Source organism: Eleutherodactylus coqui, chromosome 12 (genome assembly GCF_035609145.1).
Source record: "Eleutherodactylus coqui strain aEleCoq1 chromosome 12, aEleCoq1.hap1, whole genome shotgun sequence".
Classification (NCBI taxonomy): domain Eukaryota; kingdom Metazoa; phylum Chordata; class Amphibia; order Anura; family Eleutherodactylidae; genus Eleutherodactylus; species Eleutherodactylus coqui.
This window is the reverse complement of record NC_089848.1, coordinates 67,672,124-67,682,380: the sequence shown is the minus strand read 5'-3', so window position 1 is coordinate 67,682,380 and position 10,257 is coordinate 67,672,124.

Genomic DNA, 10,257 nt, shown 5'->3' with positions numbered 1-10,257 from the left:
TGGAGTTACAGCTACGATGGGAAATGGCAACAGAAAAGTAAATATCAGAAAGGGTAGACCAATGAGTCAAGCATCCAGAAAGCACAGGGACTGTGACAGAGTGCATTGGTGCTGCTATGAGCGATGGCCTGCAAGGGACAGTGCAGAGACTGATAAGAGGAGCAGCTCTGGGGGATACCAGGGGCTACTGAGGACTGGAGACTGCTGGGAGCCACAGAGATTTGGACACAGAGGTGCCACAGCCTGCGGTGGAGCTACCATCCAAGGTGCATCAGTTTGCAAGACGGACGGAGTCCGAATCTCAGTCAGTCAGGTGAACATCTGGACATCAACAGGAGTTCTGGAAATCACGGTCAACGAATGCTTCCGACTCCAAATTAGCCACAGCCAATTGAAGTTAGTATTCCCATGCAACATACATAAATGAGGCCAGCCTCAATGAAAGACGATTGGTGTGCACACCATTAAGGAACTGAAAAGCCGCATTTACACGGGATGAATGTTGGGCAAACGATGCCCGACACCTTTACCCGCATGTACTCGCTCCCATGCTGTTGCACAGGAGAGAGTATCGTTGGCTGGCAGCAGGACGGCTGGAGGAGATTTCACTCCTCGCGCTCCCCGGCTCCTCTCCATTCATTTAACACAGCGGCAGTTCAGTACTGAACGGCTGCTGTTCACATTGAACGATCATCGTTCAGCTCATCTTTCATCGTTTAGGCTGCATAAATCATGAAATATGAGCTGAACGATGATCTTCAGTGTAAACAGCAGCCGTTCAGTACTGAACAGCCGCTGTGTCAAGTGAACGGAGAGGGGCGAGGGAGGGAGAGGAGAGAAATCTCCTCCAGCCACCCTGGCCCCCTGTTGGCCGCTCTGTGAGCGAGCCAGCGATACTCGCTCCTGTGCAGGGACGATTGTCGGGCATCGTTTGCCTGACATTCGTCCCGTGTAAATGGGCCCTAAGTCAGCAGGCCTGGTGTCAAGATAGCTTGGATTCAAACACTATACACTCAGACAGTAGTGATCTAATGAAGGCTCGAACTGTTAGTAGCGGGCTATTATTTGGGGCAGTGACCGAAATGGAGTCTGAATGTTTACTGAGAGTATTAGTAGAGTTTATGCCAACTGATTCCGGAATCCACAAGTCGTGGATGGATATTTCTTATCAACTGATGTGTGGCTTAAAGGGGTTGTCCCGCGCCGAAACGGGGTTTTTTTTTTTCAATAGGCCCCCCGTTCGGCGCGAGACAAACCCGATGCATGTATTAAAAAAAAAAAACGGATAGTACTTACCCGAATCCCCGCGCTCCGGTGACTTCTTACTTACCTTGCTAAGATGGCCGCCGGGATCTTCACCCACGGTGGACCGCAGGTCTTCTCCCATGGTGCACCGTGGGCTCTGTGCGTTCCATTGCCGATTCCAGCCTCCTGATTGGCTGGAATCGGCACACGTGACGGGGCGGAGCTACGAGGAGCAGCTCTCCGGCACGAGCGGACCTATTCAGAAGGGAGAAGACTGGACTGCGCAAGCGCGTCTAATCGGGCGATTAGACGCTGAAATTAGACGGCACCATGGCGATGGGGACGCTAGCAACGGAGCAGGTAAGTGAATAACTTCTGTTTGGCTCATATTTAATGCACGATGTACATTACAAAGTGCATTAATATGGCCATACAGAAGTGTATACCCCCACTTGCTTTCGCGAGACAACCCCTTTAAGCTGTGATCTATTGTTTCATTATCTTTTGTTACAGCGCAAGTTGCCTTCTTACTACTGCAGGTTGCCAGTGATTATTCCATACAAAGTGTTATTTAATATCATAGTAATATTTGCAAACCTTACTAGTTGTAGTGACAGTACCGTAAAAGTTGATTTGTGCTGTTGACATCATACTACTGTTCTTTTACAGTTATTTGCTCAAAGAATAAAAAGTGTACATTTTTGTAACTCTGTCTGCTGTATCGTATCCTGAAACCTGTGTCACGACACAAGCAGTTGGAGCCAAAGAAGTATGTTTGTGACACTATGGAAGTTACAACAAATATTTGATACACTTTTATTGATAAACAAACGGAAACAAAAACATGGTGTGAATAGAACCAAGACTGTGTTCACACATTGTGGTCGTTTTTTTACCACAATTTTTGCAAATCCGCAGCTTTCCTTTCTTGCGATTTTTGGGAGAATGACAGCAAAAAAAACGCAATATACCATAACTGCAATGAGTAAGTACAGACTGCAATAACATTTGGTTAAGTGCTTCATTTCCTAATCTGCTTATCTCATATATCAGCACATCCCCGACTGACTCATATATCAGAATAGGGCTATAAATACACACTGAAATCACTAAAACATGTTGTATACATTCTATGTCTACATAAATAAGTGCTTTGAGGGAAAATGCATACATAATGGAACCGCAAACTATTATTAACCCATGCATTGAAACAGCTTACTTACAGAAAATGTAAGGCTACGTGATTAATGTAAGCTTTGTCCTCAGATGATCATAATGCTATTATAATTGAATCCAACTGTCGAGTACAAAATAGAGGCTTACACACTAAACCCTGCCCTCCTGTTTAAGATGTTTTAGCAAAATATATGTAATTGTTGCAGAGTCAACAAAAATAATACATGAAAATTAACAACTCTTCAAAATTATATACAAACATCAGAAAAACCCAAAGAACCACATGCAAACTGAAAAATTATCCACATCCGTTGGCTTGGGACTGAATCGTGGGAACCTTCACTTTGGCAATTTCGCTAACGGAAAGCAAAAAGTTTCCACTACCCTGCAGTGCCACCTGCTGTTTAAATGTGGTTCTGCATGTAGTATTTAAAGAACTTGATCCCAGTTTGGGGTAATCATTCTGTGTATAGCAGTTGTATAGTACTTCTTCCCTGTACAAGAGCGCTCCCCGCCACTAGATTGTGCAGCGGACTCTAGCTGGTCTCATGCGGGGCTGCTGTGTAGTTCGAAAAATAGTGAAGAAAACAAGTACTACATTAGCAGTATGCTTCCTTCATTCCCACAATCAGCGGGGATCCCAGTTTTCGGACCCTGATCATAAAGTGATGGAATACCCTAGCGATGTCATTACGTCATGAGATGGGAAAACCCCTTACAGTGTGGAGGTATCAGTAACGCTAAATCAATACTGATAGAGATCTGGGAAGGTCCATAGGTAAATCTTTATATATGAAAACTTGAATGAGAAGGTATAGCTATGTAATAGGCTGTTTTTATAAAATTGGTTTTCTCTTTGAAAATATGTGGAATTTTCCAATTAACGCTGGGGCTACACCGTGACCTTGTTACGGCAGGTGAGTAGCCCTGCGACCTTGAAATCAAAGGGGTCACTGTGTGACTTGCAAGTTGCCAAGATCATGACCTGCAGATTGCAAAATATTCCACCTTGATGGATTTGTTGCACTCTTTGGGGTGCAGTCGCATCACAACAACCTCATTGACATTAATGATAGTGTGAGGTCGCAGGACTACTCAGCGATCCTGGATCACGGCCAAGGTCACAATGTAGCTCCAGCCTAAGGGAATTCTCTGGACTTTACCACTGATGTTGCAGAAATTTCTGCAGATGAAAATCTGTTCCATTTATCTGAATGAGGTTGTTTCAATTACAAGCAGTGTGTCACCTATGTTACCATCTAACAAGATTATGGTAAAACTACAACTCCCAACATGTTCTGAATGTCCGTGTTGCGACTTGTCGGTCACGACGGCGTCGTGGCGTGTCGGCCATGGTGCGGGGACAGACGAATCGCTCTGCCACTATGGAGGTCACGGGTTGACACACGTGGTGCGGGCTGCTGGCTAATATCAGTACCTGTATGCTGCATTCTTGTATTCTCTCTGAGGGTCCTACCTTTGAGAGAGGGTTTGGGGTGTGGTTCCTTCTCTGTGCTACCTATAAACAGGTGGGGAGGGCTTTATATTCCTACCCCTCCCCTAGTCCATTGCTGTTTATTCTATTTAGTTGGTGGTTAAAGCTATTAGGAGCCTCTCGCTGTGTTGGTGTTTGCACAGTTGTGTTGCTGCATTTAGTGTATCCCTACTGGTGTTTTTATAGGGATAGTCAGATCCTAGAAGAAGATAGTGGGGCCGTCCTTTCCAGAACGCTAACTCCACGTTCAGACAGGGGTTATCCATCTTCCTGAGCAGTAAGGGCAAGTTGCTTCCATCTCCTACAGTCCGGTGTAGTTTTTCCTAGCACAATACAGTGAGTGTGGATGCACTATGAGGACGCTGCCCTGTGTCTGTGCTGTGGCGTGGTGCTCTAGCGCCACGCGGACGTGACAGTCTGGAACTGTTAGAGCATACTGGAAAATGTGGTTCTATATAAATCTTTTAAAAAACCGAGGACCTACAGTTTGGTAGAACACCCAGCATGCCATGACAGTTGCAGACCGATAGCATATTGGCAGTTGTAGTAACTTGAACTTGCTTTGCAGAGGCAAAGAAAGCAATAAACTTAGGATAGTAACATAGTATGTTAGGATGAAAAAAGGCATATCCATTCAGTTCAGCCTATTATTCTCCTAACAATTTTGATCCAGAGGAAGGCAAAAAAACCCCAATGAGGTAGAAGCCAATTTTCCCCATTCAAGTGAAAATATTCCCTCCCGACTCCAATTTGCAATCAGAATAATCCCCGGATTATCGATCCTTCTGGAGTAATTAGTGACTATAACATGTAATATTCTTACACTCAAGAAAGGCGTCCAGGCCCCTCTTAAACTCTTTTATCGAGTTCACCATCACCACGTCCTCAGGCAGAGAGTTCCATAGTCTCACTGCTCTTACAGTAAAGAACCTCCTTTTGTGTTGGTGATGAAACCTTCTTTCCTCTAGATTTAGAAGACGCCCCCTTGTTACAGTCACAGTCCTAGATAATGAGACTCCTGTATTTTCCATTGATATATTTATATGTAGTTATTAGGTCGCCCCTCAGCTGTCTTTTTTCTAAACTAAATAACCCCGATTTTGATAACCTCTCCGGGTATTGCAGTCCGCCAATTCCATTGATTAATTTAGGTGCCCGACTTTGTACCCGTTCAAGCTCTGATATGTCCTTCTTGAGTACCAGATCCCAAAACTGTACACAATATTCCATGTGTGGTCTGACCAGTGACTTGTAAGGGGGGGTTCACACAGGGCGGATTCCCGTCGGAAATCTCGCGGTTTGGCCGCAGCAAAATCCGCGAGATCTCCGCCGGGAGAACCGCCGCGGTTTAAGCCGTGGCGGCTTTGAAGCGACTCGGCCGCATGCATTTCCGTTGCGGCCGGAGCTCTCATAGAGGAGAGCGCGGCCGCGACGTAAATAAACAAAAAAGGAAAGGTAAATAGACATGCTCAATCTTTTGAAACCGCGGCTGCGGCGGCCGCAGCTGCGGTTTCAACCGGATTTACCGCAGCGGATTAGCCATCCCGTGTGGACGAGATTTCTGAGAAATCTCATCCACATGGCTGGCTAATCCCGATATTAGCGGCCACGGGCGGATTTGCCGCGGGCGGATCTGCTGCGGCAAATCTGCCCTGTGTGAACCCAGCCTAAAGAGGAAGAACAATGTTCTCATCATGTGCCCCTAGACCTCTTCTGATGCACCACATAATCCTATTTGCCTTGGTATCAGCTGCCTGACACTGGTTGCTCCAGTTAAGCTTACCGTTAACTAACATGCCCAAGTCCTTCTTCATATCAGTGTTCCCAGTTGTTTCCCATTTAGTGTGTAACAGTGACATGTATTTCCTCTGCCCATGTGCAGAACCTTACATTTATTAGTGTTAAACCTCATTTGCCACTTTTCTGCCCAAGCTCCATTTGCAACCGCATTCTGTCCTCTTGTGTTAATTACTTTACATAGTTCGGTGTCATCTGCAAATATTGATATTTTACTGGACAATCCTTCTACCAGGTCATTAATAACTATATTAAAGAGAATATGGCCCAGTACTGCCCCCTGTGATACCCCACTAGAAACTGTGACAGTTCCAGTACCAACCCTTGTTGTCCCCCCCTAGTAATGGTGATCCAGTCAGAGTATGTACCATTTAAAACCACCCTCTGATTTCTATCACTGAGCCGGTTACTTACCCACTAACACACATTCTCGCCCAAACCAAGTATTCTTATTTTATAGACCAACCTTTTATGCGGCACAGTATCAAATGGAAAATCTATGGAAAAGTCCAGATATACATGATCTAGTAACTCTTCCTGGTCTAGTCTAGAACTTACCTTCTCGTAGATGCTAATCAAGTTGGCTTGACAAGAGCAATCTCTCATAATGATACACAGTTATACAGCCATTTTCCATAAGGTCCTCCAGAAACCCTTCAAATATTTCACCCACAATAGAAGTAAAACATACCGGCCTGTAGTTTCCAGGTTCACTTTTTGCCCCCTTTTTGAATATCGGCCCCCCATTGGCTTTGCACCAATCCAGTGGAACAGACTCCATCACTATAGAGTCCTTAAATATAAGAAACACTGGTCTACCTATCACTTTGCTTAATTCCCTTAAAACCTGGGAGTGTATGCCATCAGGTCTAGTTTTAATCTTTTTAAGGGGGATCTGCACTTCTTCCTGAGTGTGGCCTCATTTGCACGGACAATGTGTTTTTACACCAGCCGCAGTGCGGGCGAAAAACGCATCAATAGCAAATAGCCACTGCCCAGAATTTCTTTGGTCGGCATAAATACTCAGGATTACTTCTAATGCCTAAATAGATGCACCTAACATGTTTTTGCTGCGTTGGAAGCTGCTAAACCTCCTTCCTGTCCCTTTTTCGACAGCTCCCATAGGGATCTATGGGAGCTGCCAGCGTATATTGGCTGAAAGATAGAGCAAGATCTATCTTTTCCAGCTATGTGTAAAATCAGCCACTGTATTTGGTCGCCGATGTTCTATCTTTTCAGCTGCAACTTTTTACACAGGTAAAAAACACTCATCCGAATGAATACATTTGAATCCACTGCTGCGGATGGTTGCAAATTTTTTTATTGTGGCTACATTAGCCACGTCAAAATGCTCATGTGAATGAGGGCTTAAACTGTTGATGTTTAGTGGAGAGTTTACTTTATCACTCTGCATCTCTTCCTTTGTGAATACACTAGAAAAAACGATGTAATAGATTTGCTTTCTCCTCATCACCTTCTACAATTTTTCCAACATCATTTATTAAAGGCCAACACTTTAACTATATAATTAGCAAAAAGATTAATACTGAAAGAACAGTTTAGGATTTGTTTTACTGTCCTTGGCAATAAGTCTCTTTGTCTCTATCTTTGCTGCTTTTTACAGAATTTATTTTTTTCCTTATAGGTTTTTAGTGCTTCTTCGCTGTCTTGTTGTTTTAGTAGTTTAAACACTTTCTTTTTGCTGTCTATTACCCCCTTTATATCCTTATTGAGTCACATTACTTTCTCCTATTCCTAACACTTTGAGGTAAGGTAGAACTGCTCACTGTAAGTTTTTAAGATGTTTTTAAAATTTTCCCATTTGTTATCTATACTTTTTTTTTAGGACAACGTCCCAGTCAATATGGTTTAGGACTTCTCTGAGCTGGTCAAACTTTGCCTTCCTAAAGTTTTGTATTTCCGTAGCTTCCCTATAAAACCCTCTCTTGAAAGACAAGTTAAAATGTATTATGTTAAGGTCACTATTTCCAGGGTGCCCCCCAACCTGCACCCGTTATTCTGTCAGGTCTACTGGTTAATGTTAAGTCCAAAATGGCTGGTCCTGTAGTTTGGCCACGTACAAGTTGGGTAAGGTAATTATCTTCAGAATTCGACACAAAGTTGTAACCTTTTATGAAATCCACAGGTTTCAGCTTCCCAGTTTATATCCGGTGTTACCATGTGGTGGTTGCTGGTCCTCCCGGGGCGGAAGTGTGGGGTCCCGCGGTCGAGGCACATCCCCCCCGGCTTGTTGTGCGGCTGCCGGGGGCACGGGTGCCTAGCCGGCATGGTGCTGGTAGCGCGCGCACATGTGAGTGGAGCTGCCGTGCACGAGCTCCCTTTTATTATGTTCTGTTGCGAGTTGGCTGTCTCCCTCTCTCCCCCCCCTGGGCAGAGGCTTTTGTTTAAAGGCCGGGCAGAGACTTACAATCACTGCCAGTTATTGGTTTCCCTCAGTGTGCTAGCTAGTCTGCCTCTGTTGGTCTCCTGCTACTGTCAGCTTGTCTGCTATACCTTGCTATTATCCGCCAGGTTTTTCCATCTGCCTCAGTTCTGCTCAGTATTGTTCGTGTTGGTTATTGCCTTTTCTGTTGGTACAGATAGTCCCCGACTTGCGAACATTCGAGTTACGAATTTCGCAAGATACGAACTATCTGTCCTGCACAGTATGATGTAATGCTATGGCATTACACCATATTGTCCAGGGACCGGACAGGCTTCTATCAAGCCTGATAGAAGCTTGTCCGGTCAGATCGCGGTTGCTAGGCAGCCGGGGACCTCCTGAAAGGCCCTAGGGCTGTCTATGCAGAGCGCCTATCAAGCCGTGCGCTTGATGGACACTCTGCATAGGCAGCCCTGGGGCCTTTCAGGAGGTCCCCGACTGCCTAGCAACCACACAGCGTCCCGCGATCTCACGACACTGTACGGGCCCCCTGAACGTCGGGTGCAGGCTGTTTCTTACAGCGGGCACCCGGCGGCAACAGTTCCAACGAGCCGCGCTACTCGTCAGAACTGTAACACTTTAAATACCGCTGTCAGAGCGGTATTTAAAGTGTTAACGGTTCAGACGAGCGGCTCGTCGGAACTGCTGCCGCCGGGTGCCCGCTGTAAGAACAGCCGGCACCCGACGTTGTATGGAGCGGGATCCACCCGCGATCCTGCTCCATACAAGCATTTGTTCAACTTGCGAACAGGCTCCTGGAACAGAACCTGTTCGCAAGTAGGGGACCATCTGTATTCTACCCTTCCATCCAGGTACACCAGTGTCCCTTTTTCGGTCCCTAGTTAGAGTAGGGATCGCCGCCCAGTTGCCCGCCTGGGGTTAACCAGGAGTGAAGGCAAGCAGGCTGGGACAGAGGTTGTGGGTGAGATCTAGGGCACCCGGGCTGGCGTATCACGGGTAGTATACCGTTACATCCGGATAGTTAAAGTCCCCAATAATAATTACCTCATTGTGATTTGCTTCAGTATTAGTTTTTCAGTGGCTTCTGTTATATTTGGTGGCCCATTGAAAACCCCTATGAGGATTTTATTGTTTTTTTTTTCCACCATGTATCTCTATCCATAGAGACTCCACGTGTTTATCTCCCTCCCATATATCTTCCCATAATGTGGGCTTTAAACAGGATTTTACATTAAGACAAACCCTTCCCCTCTTCCGGTTTTTATGATCCCATCTGAACAGACTGTACCCCTGTAGATTTACTGCCAGGTCACAGCTTCCATCCAACCAGGTATTATTCCCGTTATTGGATAGTTTTCCTCAGACATTATTACTTCCATTTTGTCTACTTTATCGGTCAGACTTTTGGCATGAGTCCCCTTATTGGTCAGACTTCTAGCATTAATCAACATACAGTTTAGAAGGTTTTAGTTATTTTTTTTTAATTCTAAGTGTATCCTTATTAACTATCCTGACAGTTCTAATTGCACCAACCCCTCTCACTGGTCCACCCCCATTTCCATTACTTAGTCCCAGGTCACTGTCTACACTATCTTCCCCTCTATCTCTCTGATTGCCCTCCCCCTGGTCCCTAGTTTTTAACACTCCTCCAACCTTGTTAGCACAAAGTAATACTACATGTATATTCTTGCTGTTCAGAATTAAGGGTTCAAAATTCGAGCAGCTTGGAGAATCACTGACACGCCACACAGCACTTGTGTAAATCACAAATGATTCCGTTTATTTGTCAAACAGCCAGAGAATATTTAAAAAAGGATTTACTCACCTCTCCTTCACCCAGACGGTGCTTCATCCACAGCTCTCTCTCTTTCCACTGACTTCTGCAGAGAACGTATAGTCCTTTAGAACAAATACATTGAAGTCAGGTGACCAAAAGTCACCTATTTTAACATATGCAGAACTTGTTACGCCTTTTAACTCATGCAGTGACGTCGGGCTTTTGGTCACTTGGTCACAAGCTGTCTGAGATCATTAATTGGTAATCTATAGTTGTAAAGTCTGCAGATTCAAGCCATGTCCAGAAGATGCCATCATGGGGGTCTGGGCTGGATGGAAAAGTGAGACTCATGTTTAAGTAACT